Consider the following 19864-nt stretch of genomic DNA (forward strand, 5'->3'; position numbering starts at 1 on the left):
AACTTAAACCCAAAAAAATAAACCAATATAAAGGAACGCCTTTATACCTATATTAATATAATAAATTATATATTCAAACATCTAATACCGCCCTCTACATTTCGACACACAGTTACACAACCCCTTTCAAACATGTGGTCAGCTTCCGGTCAGTTACCTCTTTCTTTGTGAACCTGACGATGACCGAAGAAGGTCGAAACGTTGTTCGCTCTTCTATGTAAAGTGTTTTCTCAGCCCAAACGAGCCGTTTTTTGCATATAGATGGCGTATCTTGCTCTTTATCTATTGTATCGTAAGTCACAGGAGGTTTCAACTCAATGTGTTTTCATAATTAATAATAAATAAGGATTTACAATGCTAAAGTTAAGGGTTCGATTTCCCCTCGGTTGAAACAGCGGATATCCCTTCGTAGCTTTGCTGTATGAAAAACGCAAATTTTGGTAATTAAAGGCCCGGCATGTCCAGATGTATTAAGGCATTCGACTCGTAATCTGAGGGTCGCAGGTTCGAATCCCCATCACACCAAACATGCTCGCCCTTTCAGCCGTGGGGGCATTACAACGTGACGGTTAATTCCACTATTCGTTGGTAAAAGAATCATCGACGATTAAAGAAATCATTCAACACTTTTGATTTTTTTAAATAATTTGTTCTATGACTTGTAAAGAAAATAACAAAACCTTTCTAATTTCTAACATAAGGTTATCTCGTTTTATGACTTCACGGAATGTCTAATTTCATTAATTGTGTAACGCTATTAATTAAATTTATTCATATCTATGTATGTATTTAGTTATGGTATATAATAATAATATATCAAAAATTATTTCGTAATGATAAATTTATATCTGCAGACAAGTTTGATTTTCAACATTTTAACACTTATTTATTAGGCACAGTGCCTAGGACCTATGAAAACTATAGGTCCATGAAAATTTTCCTTAAAAGTTAATTTTTGGTTTAACTTATATGGCTGGTAGGGCCTACAAACAGTAGGTGTCTACATCCTACAATCGTCTTGATACAGCATGGTGGAGGAACTTGGGGTTGTTCTGGTTCTATCCCTTCAACTGTCTTTTGTGTAGCTTATTCTGAAGATGTTATTTGTCTTAGGCTGGTTCTGGTCAATTTCTCTCTCATACACATTTTTTCAGTCCAGGTCATCAGGTTTTCTAAGTTGATATACCATTTTCTATTCTTAACATACGCTCTCTTCAGGAGTCAGATGTTTGATATCCCTTCTGGTCTCATTAATTTTAGGTGAAGATGGTATGATCCTCATTCTACACCCACCCTCTCTATCTGTGTCAGTTTCCAGCAGCATAGATTTTGGATGTAGTTGTCAAGTACAGTTCATCATGCCCAAGCCACTTTGTGTCTGGGGACACTTACATTTTTCCCCAATACTAATTGGATTTACAGAATATACAACACATTTCCCAGATTGGTGAAGAGTATGGCTGGTTAAGAAGTAGTGTAGTCTCCCACATCATGTCTTCATATCTAATTCTTTAGACTCAAGGTGTGTCCTCTGTACTCTTTCAGAGGGTGCTTCTTTTCTTCCCTTGCACCAATTCAGTGTGTGATTCTATCTGATTATATAAGTACAGCTAATGTACCATATTAGAAGTTAGTTTTTCTATACATAAAATGTACTACCTCTCCACTCAAAATGAGTGATTCAATTCTCCACTAAAACTCAAAACAGTAATTTGATAGAACTGAATAGAGGAAGATGCACGTATAATGAGTGTATAGCACTTTCCTTTGTGGAGGGTTATCCATGATAATTTGCATGAGAGATATTAAACTGAGTCATTTCCAAAGGAAGGGAGTAAAAAGGCTTGTGGCATGTTTTTCTTTCTTTTTTTTCGCATAGAGGGCAGCACTAAATGAGACTAGTTATATGAAATACATTTTCAGTTTTGGAAACATAACTTTCACTGTTGCCCTGCTTAATATCTTATTTTGTTGAAAATCACCTATATTTTCATGAAAATTGGGATCATCTTGAAATTTCCCCTCTCTCCAGTATGTTTTCTTGGCCTCCAAATTAACAAGGAGCCTTATATCCTATTTTATATTGTAAGCCTCCATATGGATATATCATCCAGTTGTAAAAGAGACCCAAGGCATCTCTCAATCCTAACTTGTTAATTTGGAGGCCAAAAAAACACCCTAGACAGAGAGAAAAATTTCTAGAAGATCCCAAATGATTAAAGAGTCAGTGAGTTTAGTACAAAGGTAGATAAAAAAGATTGAAGTGGTGATGCAACTTTGAACATTTTACAGTTTTAAGTCAGCTTTATCATACTAATAAGATATGGTGTATAATGTAAGCCAGTAGTGAAAAGGAAAGGATGGTTTTCTGTGGACAAATATTTAGTCCCATCTTTTTAAGTAAGGTGTACTTTCTCTGAATTCAGCTTGACAGTGAGGATGAATCACATATATTAACCTGGTTTTGCTTGTGTTATTCAGTTGTTATAGTAGTGAGGTGCAATGTATGTATAATGTAAGTACTGTGGTTCCTGGGACACAAACAGCACAGTATAAAGATGGACTTTAATACAATAACAGTGTCCTTACTTGACTATTTTCCATATATTGCAAGAAAGGTATTTCTGTTGAATTAGACAATGACTGAAGATGGAAATTGGTCATTTTGCAAACACATTATGTTATGATCTTTTTATGGATAATTTATGCACAAAATTGAAAGTGCTTTTGTTGTTATTTTTTAAAGCTTTTAACATCTGGGGAAATATGGTTAAATATGTGCAAATCAAGAAATTTTAAGAGTTTGGAAAATTTGTACCTAATGGACCATCACACTTTAATGCTATTACCTTAAAATTGAAACTGTTTATTTAAACCACATCTGAAACATAAAACCATTTTTTATCAAAATCTAATTTCAAAGATACCCAAGAATAATTAAGTTCTTAAAGTTTTAGGTCAGTTGGGAATTGTATTTTTTTTAATGAGATTCAGTTTTCTGTGAAGAGATTTATTTTTGTTGTTGATTATTTAATGAAATTCTTATTATAGTTTTGTTCGTATTTATTTTTCAGTTGTGTTTTGTAAATAATCAGAATACTTAATAGTCTTACGCAGTATTATTTGTTTAAGGGTTAATTTATCTTTTAAGAATAATTTTCAGGTTTCCTACTGCCCTTGGAACTATTTCATTGTAAATCATGTTCAATTTTGATGGCCATAATAATGTATTATTGCATGAAAATACTTCTTTCATTGTCATAAGTTTCTACAAAAGTGGATGAGGTCAATCTTATTCCACACATTTTGATAAACTTATCACACAATCTGCACTGCATTTGGATGTTGGCTTTCTAGACTATGTTTAAGCAGATCAAAGAGAAAAACGAAACAGCATTTTATGCTCCAATAAAACTGAATTGTGTTGGCAATCCAAATATTTTGTGTTAAGGCCTTCAAAACAAATGCAGATAGTAATTATTCACTAATGGATATAAACTAAACTGAGTTCTTTTTTGTCTTCTATAGTGTTTGCTAATTCAGAACCTGTTAGAGGGTTTGAAGAAGGTGCACTCCAGATGTGCTTTGCTGATCTTAGGCAGGTTAGTAAGCCTTTACAAAAGTCTACTATTTAAGTTCATATTAAAAGATATTACAAGTAATGTAAACATTGCTTTTGGACTAAATACATTTTATGTGGTTGCTGTAGAATAGTCATTAATATTGTATACGTATGTAACATAGGCATACATTATGTATATAGATATGTAATTAACAGTTACATTATGGAAGACATTAAACCTTGTAGAATGATATATGCTAGGAAGAAAAGTATGCAACTCTCATGAAATGCCTTTCAAAAATGAAACTAGTTAATGAAAATATTTCCTTAAAACTTGATAACAAACTTTCATTAATGTAAGTAGTTTCAGCAAAAGTTTTATTTTGTAAATATTTTTTGGATTTTTCTGATAAAAATTCATTATTTAATGTAGTAATTTACACTTGGACTCTGAGTAGTTCACATGCAAAGTAATTTTTACATAAAGTATAAAAATAATACTTTTTACCTTACCGTTTTTACATTTCATTTACATAACCTCTAGAACTTCATAAATGAACATCAGTTGCTGTTTTTTAAGGTAAATGTTTGTACTTTATTTTATGCACCATATTACTAACTCTATTTATCATCATCAACAGATAGTGTAGGGAAATGTTTTTAAAATTAACAAAAATGTGTACATACCTTTTACATCTTTATAGAAATTTACTAGTATAGTCATCTTTTTCACATATTCGTAATTTAACGTCTTTATCTTTTCATTTATAGTTTATTTTCAACTCTCCTTTAAAATTCTTTGTCTATTTATTCTGATATGTTAACTGATACCAATAGGTCTTTTATGAAGAAGTTATTTTGACAAATTCCGTACATATATGTGTTGCCAAAACAGGATGGCTGTTATAGATACCATCTTGTTTATAAAGCTTTCACAATCCATGTAACAAGTTAAGCTTATAAAAACAATTAAATCACTCAAATAGGATTTTTAAAACATAAATTATACATAAGCAACTAAAATATAAAAATGAGATTTAAGTACAGTTCAACTGTCTCTAACTATAGCATTTTGAGGTAACAAACCACTGTAAGTGCTGTAGACAATAGTACTGCAGGCTGTTACTTCTACTTCAGTACAAAAACTATACACCAATTTCATAATAACTGTTGGTGGAGTGAGTGTACACTGAGCTCTTTATAACAGCTTTGTACACTTGTATTAACTAATTACTTGTACGTCATAAATTTGTTTCCAATGTATAGAAGATTGGCATAGCACCCATAAAAGGATGTAAAATCTATTTCTCTTTTGCAGTGGATTCAGTTCTAAGACTGCATATATTGTATGTCTCAAAAGAACATGTGAAAATACATTGGCATCTAGACAGTTGTATGCATTGTGAGCTTATGTGTTTACAGTCAGTTTCTGTTAAATTGGAGATTTTTTTTATATAACTTGTATCATGTGACAAACAAACTATGTGAGCAAAATATTTATTTTAAATGTTTCTGTTGTAACAAAGAATTAAAACTTGGATAACATAAACATTAAATTAAATACTATAATGTTAATTTCATTCACATGCATGGATTGTAAAGATGTTTAGTTAAATTTTGCAAATAAATTAATTTTAAAATGCTGCTGTTCTGATCAGATAAACAGATATGACTTTCAGTGTTATTTTGTTTATCAACACTACTCATCATTGAGTTTTTGATGTGACTACTTAAGTCTATGTCATTTAAATGCTTCTGTGTGCATTTTAATCTGGAATTTTTTGCCTGTTGGCTTCAGTCAAGAACACTTTTTATATATCTGGCAACCAAATATATACACCAGATTTACATTCATTGTCAGTGACATCCGTCAATGTATTTATGGCGTTTGTACTCGTGATTATAAATGTCACATATATGTTTGTAATTGATACATTTTTTGTTGACTTCGCTCTCTTGAACTTCGAGGAATCCAGTTACATGTCTTATCACAGCTGTAAATGAGAGTAACTTCTTTTGTCATGTAATTCTTGGAATTGTGATTTCTTCATGAAGTTATTTGCTTTCATTCTCTTTTTTTATATTTTTTCTGTTGACTAAATCACTGGACCTTTCTACAGGCTTTAAAATTATTTCAAAGTAATTGTTAATCAGATTGTTTACTTCTGCTATAATTATTTTGGTGAACTTTGTATTTGGTCATTCTAATTTGCTTGAGAAACATCTCTAGAATACTTTAGAATCCTCTTTTCTTAGTCTTGCCTGAAACATCAGTCTAGTCTAGTTATCTGAATGGTAAATGGTGAACAAGTTTTTGTATTTGTCTAGTTCATCCCATAGTTCTGATGCTCATGAACTATCATGGTTAGTAACCTGTATGGTCACTTTAGTCTGATTGTGAAATGAGAACTTTTTATTAACTACTAGATACAAGTTATTCATTACTTTTTATCCTGTGTTTTGACTAATAATCTGCTTCCATATTCTTGGAAATCTCAAAGAACTATTTATTTAGTGGTCATGGCTGAAAATCAGTCATTAGTCTTCTTGATACAGAGACTGGTTGATATATATACAGTAGTTTTAATATTCAGTGGCCATCATGGAGGTCTGTTTTCTCTTTTTCTATCTCAAGGGAGTTTCAAGTTTGTATTATGTGAATTTTGTTGCATATTGCTTTTTCTTTGTATTAGAGGATGTGTGTCTCAGGTTAATAGGCTGGCTTTTATTGGTTGCCAGCCATTGTTAGGGAAGGTTGTATAAAGTTTTACTTGTACAGGTCTCATGCTTTTCTAGGTACAAGGAAGTACTGTGCTAGTCTACAGTATATGGAATCCTCTCTTACTTCACAAAAGAAATGTGTTTATAAACACCTAAAGTTAAAAAAAGGACAAAAACAGTTACATTATTTAACTAGTGTTTCAAGCAACTGCCCTTCATTAGGTTTGATATTGTTTAAGGTTATTTACTTTTCTCAAGTTTCAACATAACTGTTCATTGTTATATGTGAATCTTTTCCACTTTTAGAAAGAAATTAAGGATGTTTATTGGATAGCATTGTTAAATTCTATAACAGTATGACATCATTCTTAGTCCTAGAATTAATGACCTTTGTGCATCTCTTAAAAAAATTTCAAAACAACTTGTAATTTATTTTTATTTTTTTATTAATATCACCTATATTTTTATTCATTTTTCTATTTCCCATATATTAGTATTGTTTCCTATATATTAATATCATTATTAATATCACCTATATTTTAATTCATTTTTCTATTTCCCATATATTAGTATTGTTTCCTATATATTAATATCACCTATATTTTTATTCATTTTTCTATTTCCCATATATTAGTATTGTTTCCTATATATTTCTTTACATTATCATTTTCTGTAATTCCCGTTCCTTTTAATTTTTTTATTTTTCTATTCTGTGAAAACTGTTTTAACATTTTTTTTTAACTGTTGTCACTGCCATCTTTCATATAATGCACACATTTTTTTATGTACATCTAAACATGACAGGAATGTCTTCTGTTATTTTTGACATAAATGACATCAACATCTGTACTTGTAATGTGCCCTACTAATCATTGCTCTTTATTATCCTAAAAAAGAATAGTCAATCGAGTATTTACGTGGACTTGAGAAATGAAGTTAATGTAGTTTATTTTTTTATCTATGTATCTATTATCTACTAAAAACGTGAAATGTAAAAGTCTTTTAAATCAACTGTATGGTTTTCTGTGTTTATATTATTAGTGTTAAACTACTGAAGCATTTTAAGAGTTTAAATGGCAATCTTTAGTTGTACCTTTTAGAAAATTAATGAAGATAAATATAATTCTTTTAAGGTTTTATATCTTTCTTTTCAAATATAAAAAGTTTAAATTCTATATTTTTTGGTCAAGATGAATTTTTTTCTTATAAATAATTTGGATTTCAATCAGTTAAATATTAGAGACTGCACTTGATAAACCAGAATAAACATATGATGTCATAGAAGAATATTCCTGCAGCTTTCAAATAGTCAAAAATATTTTCAGAAATAAAACCACAACAACAAAAGAAACAAAATTCCTGTCTTTGGTATTTTTCCTCTTTTCCCTGAGCCTCACATTAAGAACATTTGTTCACAATCATGAGAGCTCTGGGTATCTAATATGTTGATAAACCAAATTACTGCTGCAGTAATATATGATCAGTGTATTGACGATAGAAATTCCCATTATAGCTGAACATGCTACTGGTAAGATTTCCCAGGAATTTAGTTCAAAGTTATATTCAGACTTTAATTCTCAGGAAATTAGATTCATGGGTTTGGCCAGTGATTTCTTCTTCTTTTCAGTAAAACAATGTTTCTAAGTAAGAATGTAATCAATGAGAAGACATTTGCACTATCTGTTTTTCTTTGTTTTTAACACTTTTTGTTTTAGTCTGTCATATTCCACACCATTTCAGTTTTAGTTTTCCAATACTTTTCATGCTTCCAAGTTGTTTGCTTTGGGAGAGAATTGCTCTTCTCATACTTTTGTTTCTGTTGATACCAGTTCTTCCAGGGGACCAGTACATGTTGATAAATTATAATTAATTAATTAATAAATTAAGTCCTCAAATTTTACATCATATGTATGCTAAGTATCTGTACTAGTAAATAAGATAAGCACGACTCCACTTCAAAAGTTAATGACTCATGAAGACAGGGAAGTGATACAACCCTACAAAATAAACATAAAACTAAACAACGGATAACGGATATCGAGACTCGATTTCTAACACTTGAAGTCTACCGACATATCGCTGTGCAACGAAGGTGGGTTGTTTTGAACTGATATGACATTAATATTATTATACCAAACTTCTAGAAGTCGATAAACTACTTTTTATTAAATAGATACAGAGCAAGATAAACTATCAACTACATTTGTTAAACTTTGTTTATATCTAACAGGATTTTCAATTTATGAACTTTCCTGAAGAAAAGTAATTAATAATTTGTTATGAGCCTAAAATATATATGGTATTGTAAGTCACAACAGGTTTCAACTCAAAATACATTCATAATTAATGATAAGTAAGGATTTACAATCCTAAAATCGAGCGTTCGATTTTCCATTGATAGACAGAGAAGATTTCCTGTTGTTGCTTTGCTAAAAGAACAACACATTTTCACAATAAGAGAAAAACATAAAGTTACTGGAAATGTTTGAAAGAAGATATTCCAAAAATATTAAAATTATTTACGAAATCTTGAGTTTACCATCTTTTACAGAAGAGAGAGTAAACAGATCCCGGCATGGCCAGGTATAACAATCTTCTAGAGGTTTTCTTTTCTTTCTGTTTTCAGTCACTTCCTTATCAAGTAATTGATGTACATTATAATATCTACACAAATTTTGTTCAGTATTTTTTTTTTTTTTTGTAAATAGCCCGGCATAGCCAGGTGTTTAAGGCACTCGACTCGTAATCTGAGGATCACGAGTTTGATTCCCCATCACACTAAACACGCTCGACCTTTTAGTCGTGGGTTCGTTATAATGTGACGGTCAATCCCACATTTGTTGGTAAAAGCGTACCCCAAGATTTGGTGGTGGATGGTGATGACTAGCTGCCATTCCTGTAGTCTTACACTGCTAAATTAGAGACGGCTGGCACAGCGGGTCCACGTGTTGCTTTGCACGAAATTTGAAACAAAGAAAATTAAGTGAACCAACCACAGAATACATTTAAAATACATACAGATCCGGATATAAATGCTTATTTTTACAACAAAGTCACAAATTATATACTAAACAACAAAGAACAATTTGAACCAATTTTTCTCAACAAGTATATTTGAGACAAATACAAGACACATCATAAACTATGAAGACACGATCCTAATGAAAGAAATATTCATACATGAACTTTTTGAAGCAATAAAAAACACAAAAACAAATCTCCGGGTGAAGATGAGATACAAGCCATCCTCCCAAAAGTATATGTGAATGGAACACTACTTCCGCCTACCACATTGGCAAAATTTCTAAGTGTAGCCTATGACACAAAACTAACCATGTAAATGAAATAAAAGTCTGGCGAAGAACCAACTATGCTCGGAGTCTCATTCGCAAGAATAGTGGAGCATCAACAGACAATATACGAAAAATGTACAAAACATGCATTAGACCAGTAAATGACTATGCAGCTCCAGCGTAGTAAGTGACAAAACAATTCAAAAGGCACTCCTCACAACAGCATATAGAGTTCCCAGAGAAGCAGCATTCAAATTCATACCCAAATATTTAAACATACCAACCATACCAAATAGACTCTTACATCATACAATAAAGTATTTTGATAAAGATTGGATGAAAAATGAATTATTAAGCGAACTAGAGAGGTACCTCATACTTGATGAAGGTAGTCCTAAACACTTCTACCCGATCAACACATATTTTAAACACAAAAGAATGAATGAAAAAAAAGATAAAATAATAATATATATTTAAAAAAGGGCCACCACCAAACTAGACTTCTTACTGACAAGGCAAAATAATATCTGTATATGTATACCAGTACATGGACATTAATCTTAAAAGGGTCGGAGTAAATTCAGCCCACTCTGACTCTAAAGCAGGAACTAACACCAACAAACACTGCATGATCATATAAATAAAGAACGGTGGAAGAGGTCAAAGAGCACCTGACCCTCCAGAGTACATATGATACCCAAAACCCAAGAGAGAGAACAATACGAAGTGCTCTATTTATTCTCAAGTTTTGCTTTCTCATTGACACGTTTAACATTAACTTTCTACAGATAAAGATATCTTCTTAGATCAAAATTAAAGATTTGTTTCTTTGAAACAGAAACTAGAAGGTGAAAAATTTGTGGTAACACCACAGAACCACAATTCAATTTGGAAACAGCTTTGATTTTAATTCAAAATATACAAATTTAAAATGAGATGGAAAAAATCTTGAGAATACGTGTTTGTGTGTGTGTTTTCTTATAGCAAAGTCACATCGGGCAATCTGCTGAGCCCACCGAGGGCTAAAGATTACGTGATTTTTATTGCAAAATATTATTGTTTGACAATAATACTTGTTAGATAATCACAGTTATTGTTATGAAAATTTTTTAAACAACTCGCCTAGCAGGTATATTATATAACTTAAGAGCAAACAAAAACAAAAATGGACTTCGTCAGAAATTATAGTTTATATATATTAGGCAAAAGTCCATGGTCTGAGTCAACTCTATTATTCAAAGATTCATATACAATAGTCGTTCAGTTCAACAGTAAAAGATTGGCTTAAATTATTGTGAATAAATTCATTAAACTAGTAATCTTCGCTTACCATTAAAATGTTATTGTTGTGACAGTTACAAAACATGAAAGATATGACATTACATGATTTATGCCTCTCAAGAATTTTGCCATGAATCATAAAATTGTGGTGTAATGAGTGATTTATCTCTAAAGCCATGTTGTGTGGTTGTTGTGGTCGGGACTTCAGGTTGAATCTGCAGAAATATTGAATGCAAGCTAACGAGGTTATTATTTTATTAAACATGTCACTGGTTAGGTTTCATTTGAAATATTGTGTTCAGTGTTATTTTGAATTTCGCGCAAAGCTACACAAGGCCGATCTGCGTTAGTCGTCCCTAATTTAGCAGTGTAAGGCAAATGGGAAGGTAGCTAGTCAACATCATTCACCGTCAACTATTGGACGACTCTTTTACCAACTAATAGTGCAATTAAGCGCTATATTATGAAGCCCCCATGGCTGTAATAGCGAGCATATTGGGTGTGATTGAGATTCAAGCCTGCGACCCTCCGCTTACGAGTCGAGTGCCTTAACCACCTGGCCTATTGCGATCAGTCTTTTCACCACCCACTCCCCCAAAAAAATTATATTTACCAAAAAAGTTTTACCTACTTCAAAGTCATCTTCACGTTACTGAAGGGAGAAGAGTAATAACATTCATGAAAAGATGTTTTACACCTCATGAAGAAAATACTAAATCACATGTTCATTGCAAATTTAATCACTTTTTATACCCTTATTTTAAAAAAGACCAGAAAATAGAGAGAATGGTGTTTCTCATTTTAAATATTTCTGGGAGAGCATGCCTCTGGATCTTCCTTAAGATATTGTGCATAAAATATGGTGTAGAGTCACAAGCCAGCACTACATAGTACACTAATGATTCATTAGTATCACCCACTTACTCTTAAACATACTGAAAACCCTGCCTGTTGCTCTTTTCTGAAGAAATCTTAATATAACCTTTCCATCCCTGGAGTAATTTTAGTAGCTGTGGTGTGAACAATTTACAACAAATCAGTGTTATTACTCAGACAAAGCTCACACAATATTTCAAGTGAAGATTCGAGGACCAACTAGTGACTTGAATAGAAAGACAACTTCCTCTTTTTCACTTGATAATCAGTTTAAGTTGCATCACTCTGAACAGTCCTTTACACATCACTATTCCTTCTTGTGTAAGAAGACCAAAGTTGTACACTACTTCATAAGTATTTGGTGGATCAGAGCAAGATATATTGATTATCTTTCTCATGAAGTACTTTGATCCTAGAGGCATTTGACACCTTGTAATTCAGAAGTTACTTTTTGTTTCATGAATGTTTAACAGAATTTGAATTGCTAACTTTTTCTTCAACAATTTTTTTATGTAAACCATTAAGATTTTCTATAATTAATCTTTACCCATAGAAAAGGATTTTAAGGTAATAAAATTTATTTATTTTATTATAATTTCTTCAATAAAGAAATATGATTTGATATAAAATTGTAGAAAGACTTGCCAACATTATGGTTAACAATGTAACTGAAATGTGTCTGAGGTAATTAACCACCTTAATACAAAAGAATCCAATACCAAATAATTAGTAGTAAACTGTATTTTAACAAAAATATTAGTTTTGGGACATTGAAAAACAAACTTTATTTTATGTATTATAAACATTCTCCCTGATTTTATTCCTCACTCATGTTTTAAAATTAACTGCAGCAAGTAAATTTAGAAAAAGTAATTTTTTACAGCATCCTATCAAGAGTAGTTTTCTTATCAAGAGTAGTTTATTAAACCTGTATATGTGCTTGGTCATTCTGACCAGTTCTGTAATCTCCATGTAAACATGAAACTACATAAACTACTGAAATATTTTAAATATACAAAGTGTATCATCATGAATTTTGGCAAATGTTTATCTAAATGTTACAATCCTTTTGTAAACTGAAATTATATTTCAAGTAAATTGCTTTCATAAAACATTTATCCATTAATTTATGAATTCTCTGTCAAGTAATTCTGTGTAAAGTGTGATTTTTCATGCTAAGAATAAAATTAATTGTGCTCATTTTATGGTTTTTATGTTTAATTTACCTTACTTATAATACCATCTTAATGAATATCATTTTTTTATTTTTCATAGAACTTTAAACTTGCTCTCTCATCTTCACCACCATAACACCAACTGTAATGAAAGTAGTGAAACAAATGTTGGAAGTACATAATAATTGCAGATTGTGAAAATGCAATTACAATTTTTATTTTAGCACAGCTTCAGTTTTCTTAACATTTCCAATTTGGCTGCTTTTACTTCACAATGTCTTTCTGACCCTATATAATAATATAACTGTGAAATATACACAGTAGTAAAACTTATCCAACCGACTGAAATATGAAGTGTATAAGGGCACTGAACATCTTTATCTAAGTTTCTCCCAGGTCCTTGGCCTTGAACATGCTGTATGCTATTCACCATCTGATACTTCAGCCCTGAACAGGGTCTTTCCACACCTCTCCAGTTCAGAGTCTGTACACTGGGTTCAACTGGCTCTACTTTTTGGGAATATACAGTCTGCCATTCTTTTTTTTGGTCTTCATATTTAGCTGTAGCTGACTGAGTTCAGTATGTCAGATTGGCATTGCTGTCTCCACTGATCAGCCCACCACACGATGTTTTATTACCACCTCTGCCTGTTACCTTTCTCTGAGTCATCTGAGGAAGATTGATACTTCCAATTGCTTGTACTGTTTTCATTGCCAAACATATTTTGAACCATACTTCTGTTCCCTAGTTTACAGATGGTTTAAAATCAGTTTGTTACTTTAGTTTTACTTTTCCTCTTCCCTCTTTGTTCTGATTTATTTGTTTTTGGTATTTCCTTAGTTTGGTGTTCATATCCCTCCATCTTATATCTAGGTGCTTTGTCTTGTCTATTGTTTTATATAGTTCTGTCCTTTGAGATTGCTCCCAACCCTTTGGAATCCAGGGTTTTGACTTCAGAGGTTATTTTTCTTTGGAACCAGTCCCAGGCTTTGGTCCTGTCAGTGCCTTCCTCTCTCACTTCATCTCCAAGTTTTCTTTCTTCTCTAACAACCTTGGGCTTTGTATGTCCTACCTCATAATTTCAATCTTTTTTTTCATACTTTACCTTTCTTATTCTATTTGCTATCCACTTCTCCATCTAATTAGTGACGCGCATGAATGGATTAACGAGATTCCCACAGTCCCTATCTACTATCTAGCGAAACCACAGCCAAGGGAACGGGCTTGGAGAAATCAACTTTGGTCCTGTCAGTGCCTTCCTCTCTCACTTCATCTCCAAGTTTTCTTTCTTCTCTAACAACCTGGGGCTTTGTATGTCCTACCTCATAATTTCAATACTTCTTTTTTCATACTTTACCTTTCTTATTCTATTTGCTATCCACTTCTCACTGATCATCTATATCTTCGTTATTAACAGAAGGAATTATAGAATCTGTCTCCCACTCTACTCTGGATTTTTATTCTAGTCTTTTTGTTGTCCCCATAAAGTTGGTTTCTTATACTGTTCCCTCGGTGTGGATTCCTGTACGTGAGGAGGGGACCTCCCAGGGATGGTTCTGTTCTGTCTGGTTACCTTCTCTGGGATGTAAACATCTACCCACATGTTTGCCGTGCGTGGTGATCCGTGAAGGGGAGGAGTGTAAATGAAACGCTTTCACAAAATATTTCATGTCATTTGGTAAATAATTTTTTGCTCTAATAGATGGTGTGTTTGATTTTCATATGTCTTTAATTTTTGCTTTCATTTTTAGCTCATTAAATGGAATGTCAAGTGGACAAAATCGAGCATTTTCAACACCATCTGCTTTTCGCATTTAATTTCTTGCAATTTCGTTTAAAACAATGCATACTATATACCTAGGTATTACATGAAATAAATGACCATTAATCTTTTTAATTTCATTTAAGTGTTGAATATTTATTCATTTCACCTTTTTAATTGCAGTTCCCTTTTTACAGTTTCATTCTCTCTAGTTCCATTTGACATTGTAAAATGGCCAGAACATTATATAACTCAACACCAGGACTGGAAAGGCCAACTTCAGGTGACTAACGCTGCTGTTTGAAAAAGGTAAAATGAAAGTAAATGGAGTAAAATTCGTAAAAGAAAACAAAGGTAAAAACAAAACAGCAATTAAAAACAGATACTTGCATAAAATCAATGTTGACATCCAGTCTACAAAGTTGTAAAGGATTTTCTTTAGCACAATACCTTTAGTGTAGCTTTGCGCGAAATTCAGAAACAAAACAAAGTATCAAAAATAACAAATCATTTCACATATACTGGCGGCTATGCGTAGGAACATTGTCAGAAAAAATGTGCAATTTTATGTGTATGTATGTGCACTTATCACAGTTCGAAAATGATAAAAAATCTATTTAATCTATTATTAATTGTTTTCAAATCAGTTAAATTTTACAAATAGGTTTATTCAAAAGAAACACATTTATTAATTTTGTTTGAACTTCTTTAAAATCTAATTATGTAGAGTCGTCACAAACGCTACGTGACTGTGATTGGCGAAACCAATTCAAAGGAGAAAGTTGTGAATATATGGCGGCGTGCTTGAGTTAGGATATAATTTGTGAGTGTTGTCATTGAAGTTTGCAGTTAGCGTTAATAATTTGATTCCTGTTAATTAAATTTTTTATGTATCACCACAATAATATATTATTAATCTGCGCTTACAAGAATATCTTCATCATGCGGACATATTTGATACCTAAACTTTGAAGAAAAAATAGATTATGACACAGAATCCGATTCACACTGAATGAAATTGGATGTCTAATTCGATTTCGAGCCAAATTTAGCTATCTGGAAACTGAAGTGACACACCAACTTGTTATGTATATGTAGGCCTCTTGTATCCAGACTTAGATTTAATCATGCTTTTAAGTACATATTTTAAGGTATTAGTAATAAAGCGCGAAGGAAGTTGTAACTGTGATAAAAACGAAGTAATAATTAAGAGTTTGTTTATTTTGAATTTCGCACTAAGCTACTCGAGGTCTATGCGCTCATCGCCCCTACTTTAGCAGTGTGAGACAAGAGAGAAGGCAACTATTCATCACCACCCTCCGCCAACTCTTGGGCTTCTCTTTTACCAACAAATAGTGAGATTGATCGTCACCTTATAACTCTCCCACGGCTGAAAGGGAAAGCATGTAATCATTAATCGCGGGTAGTCATTATGATTTTGGTGTATACATTACAACTATACACTCATACAGACAAATATTACGACTTGTTGCAACTGCCAACTTATTATATATTATTTTGGCCAATACAATAAAGTGATAAATTGTTCCCCAGGACTTGAAAGGGGTGAAAAGAAAATTTCTTGTAAAATACAAATAAATTTTGATAAGAAGTAAAAGACAAAGTCCAAATGGCTACTTGCAATAATCATGTTTGCGCTTGAAATAATAAAAAAATATTTGTATCTCTGACGTCTACCAATAGTTTAAGTGAGGTGCTTCTCCTGCTGGGTACGTGGGGAAATTCATAGTTATGCCATCAGTGCTTGCCAGCCAATCAGCGCTCGTGTCGATGGGTATTTATCATTTTCTAAGCGGCATAGAAACACCAATGCGATCATTCACAAGTTGGAAAAAAAGAGGCCTCGTTCACCAGATTGTCTTGTTTCTGGCAAATCTAAAAGGACTGAAACTGTGGAAGGGTTCTGTCTACAATCATTACGCTCAGTCATTTCAAATAGTTGGCATCTCTGTATCAGATAGTATAAAACTTTTAATTATAAATATGCTTTAATGTCTAGTTTATTAACATGCATGGATAATAAAGTTCATTAATCTTTTTAATGCCATTTAAGTTTTTTTAATATATACATTACACATTTTTAATGTGGCTCCCTTTTGAAAATCACAGTATATGTAATTTGATTTGAAATTAGAAAGTGGGTGTAAAATTAAATCACTTGAAACCAGGACTGGAAAGGCCAACTTCAGGTGAGTAATGCTGCTGTTTGAACTACCCATTAGTTATCCTGTCTATAATTTTGCTACACTTCTTTTAAAACTTTTAATTATAAATATGCTTTAATGTCTAGTTTATTAACATGCATGGATAATAAAGTTCATTAATCTTTTTAATGCCATTTAAGTTTTTTTAGTATATACATTACACATTTTTAATGTGGCTCCCTTTTGAAAATCACAGTATATGTAATTTGATTTGAAATTAGAAAGTGGGTGTAAAATTAAATCACTTGAAACCAGGACTGGAAAGGCCAACTTCAGGTGAGTAATGCTGCTGTTTGAACTACCCATTAGTTATCCTGTCTATAATTTTGCTACACTTCTTTTAAAACTTTTTTGTTACTTTCCTTTTTGAAGATGGCCATAACGTCAAATAATTTGGAACCAGGACTAGAAAGGCCAACTTCAGGTGACTTATGGTGGTTTTTGTACTTAGCTCTTTGTCCTCCTGGTGAGTTATGATAATTACAGTTACACTACAGAAAGTCCTTTACAACTTGAATTACTGCAGTATTTCTCTTAATGTTGTAGACTTGATGTAAACTTTGGTTTTATGCTATTTATGTGTTGTTTTTTTAAACATTTTGTTTTACCTTAATTTCCTTTTATGAATTTTACTAAATTTACTTTTAACTTTTTACTGGATGTTTAACATAGATAGCATAACTGCTTTTTGCTATAAAACACTAAATCAACCAACCAACCAATCTCTCAGAACACTGACAAAACTCCCTTGCTACTTCTGATAGATTGTCCATATCAACAAACATATTACCGCTGTGGATATTTTCTAGTGTAATATTTTCTTTGGTACAGTACCTTCAAAAGTATACAAATGTCTAGATTTTCTCTTAGAAGCACCTTGCATCATGGAATAATGCTTAGATGTTAGCTTCAAAACTGGTACTTGCACTGTGAGTATCAACAGCATTTTGCTACTGAGTGATTCTCTTGTACTGCTACTAATCTTATTAGTCTTTTTTCAGTTGCTTGTTTCTTGTGTATCTGTTGCCATGAAACTTCCTGGTTTCTGATTTGTGAGGACCATGCTTCATGTCTAAATTAAAATATTCAGGAATTACAAGGGTAATAAACATTTTTGTTAGACTACATGAATAAGTAAAAGTATTTTCTTTGTTTAACACATAGAGTTTAACATTTTTGATTGACTCATCAATAAAAGGTTATTGATACAGTCCATTGAAAGGAAGTAGTTATAAGAAAATCTGCATTTTGATAATGAGGAGGAATTACAGACAAACTGGGTAAAATTGTTAACAAAAATGGATAAAAACAATTGTGGATCACACTGCCATGAAAATGGAATGTAAATAGGGCATTTAAATAGAAAATCTTTCAGCTTTCATACTTTTTAAGGGTTTACAGTGGTTCTCAGAATTTTTGATAAGACACTGAAAATATGGGGGCTAAGGATTCAAAATATGGAAAAGATTATTTGTAATATCTTTTGATATTTTAAGGGAACATGCTACTGTAAAATTAAGAACAGGGAATTCTAGGTGTGATTGATCAGTTCATTTACTGATTCAGCCCCTAAGGTGCCTTTCAAGATGAAAATTTAGTTGGAGTTATTCTGGTAGAAATTATTTTTACTGTACTTATTCTTTCCGAACTGTAGTTGATTATTAGAAAGCACCAAAATATTTAGAGTTGTAATACTTCACTTACATTTCTGATACAACCACAAAAAGCAAATATTTGGCTGCTAATATAGATAGTTTTTCTAAAAGTTCTTTTAACACATTTTAAGGGTGGTGAGTGTTGATATAATTACTAGAACCTTCTTTATCATAAAAACTTTTGTTCTTGAAAATGATTGCATGAGAGATTGGAATGTTGTACTTGTTTTTAAAATATTCCTTCTCACTATAAAAGGTGTAACTTCCAATAATTTTACAGCAGTTTTGGTATGATGAGTACTTATCACATTTTCAAACAGTTATTCCTTTTTATGTAATTGTTAAGAGCAGAAAGACTTTATAACACCCCTATGTCAAAAGTTTGAATTAGTTATTCATGTTTTTGCACTTGTTAACAGAGTTCTTAGAATTCTTGCACTATTACCAGCAGCACAGTGTGTTGACTTTTAATGCTAGAAAATTGGTTCTGTGTTCTGATACACATGGTGGGTAAAGCAAACATAGCCTATTGTGTATATTTGTGCTTAAATTACAAACACATAAATACTTAGAACTCAACAAAACATTTAGTTTCTGAACAGAATTTTAAAAAAATTATACAACAGACAAAATTGAAACACAAATTAAACTTTTATTTTCTTATTCATATTTGTACGCAGTGGACAGACATCTATATTCACAAATAATATTATCCTTCTAGTAAAATGTGTAAACATTTGAAATATATAGAGTTGACATTTCAAGACAGTCTTAAACTTTTAACATTTGAATTCATGTATCGAAACGTGTTTACAAAACTTCCTTGTAAACAAAATTTGCAACATTTGTGTATAGTAACAGAGATATGATATTAGTTTGGTGATTAAGTATGACTTCTATAGAGCTTTCTAAAGCTCACTGTAATAGAAAATTGGCTCAGCTATGTGCAAACCCAACTGACAGCTGTCTGTTTTTTTTCAAATTATGTTGTGAGGTTTATAGTGTTGTTATATTAAATAACAACAACAAAATAAAAACTAAACTTCTTCAAAGCCTCTGTTTGTATGTAATTGTTATTTAAGTATTGCATAAGAAAGATATAACACCAAACTTAAAAAACTGAGTAACAGTATGTGCTAGTGAACAAATTCTATGCTGTGTCTTTTTGTGTAAGTATTAAAATTGATCTGTGGATTAAAGATAAAAAAGTAGTTATATTTTGGTGTCTTTAATTTTTCTTTCAGGTAAATAAAAAGTATTACATTTGTTCAGAAAATGAGATAAAAAATAACACTTTTCATTTAATATATATT

General features: G+C 31.7%; 1 long non-coding RNA gene across 7 annotated transcripts in view; it reads left to right on the forward strand.

Annotated features, from left to right (window-relative positions):
- Positions 1-15458: 15458 nt before the first annotated feature.
- Positions 15459-19864, forward strand: part of LOC143241890 (uncharacterized) — a 153565-nt gene continuing 149159 nt past the window's right edge. For all 7 annotated transcript variants that reach the window (XR_013022322.1, XR_013022328.1, XR_013022325.1 and 4 more), the window contains exon 1: positions 15459-17362. This is a non-coding gene — a long non-coding RNA (uncharacterized LOC143241890). The remainder of the gene's footprint in view (positions 17363-19864) is intronic.

This window comes from Tachypleus tridentatus, unplaced genomic scaffold (genome assembly GCF_004210375.1).
Source record: "Tachypleus tridentatus isolate NWPU-2018 unplaced genomic scaffold, ASM421037v1 Hic_cluster_1, whole genome shotgun sequence".
NCBI classification, from domain to species: domain Eukaryota; kingdom Metazoa; phylum Arthropoda; class Merostomata; order Xiphosura; family Limulidae; genus Tachypleus; species Tachypleus tridentatus.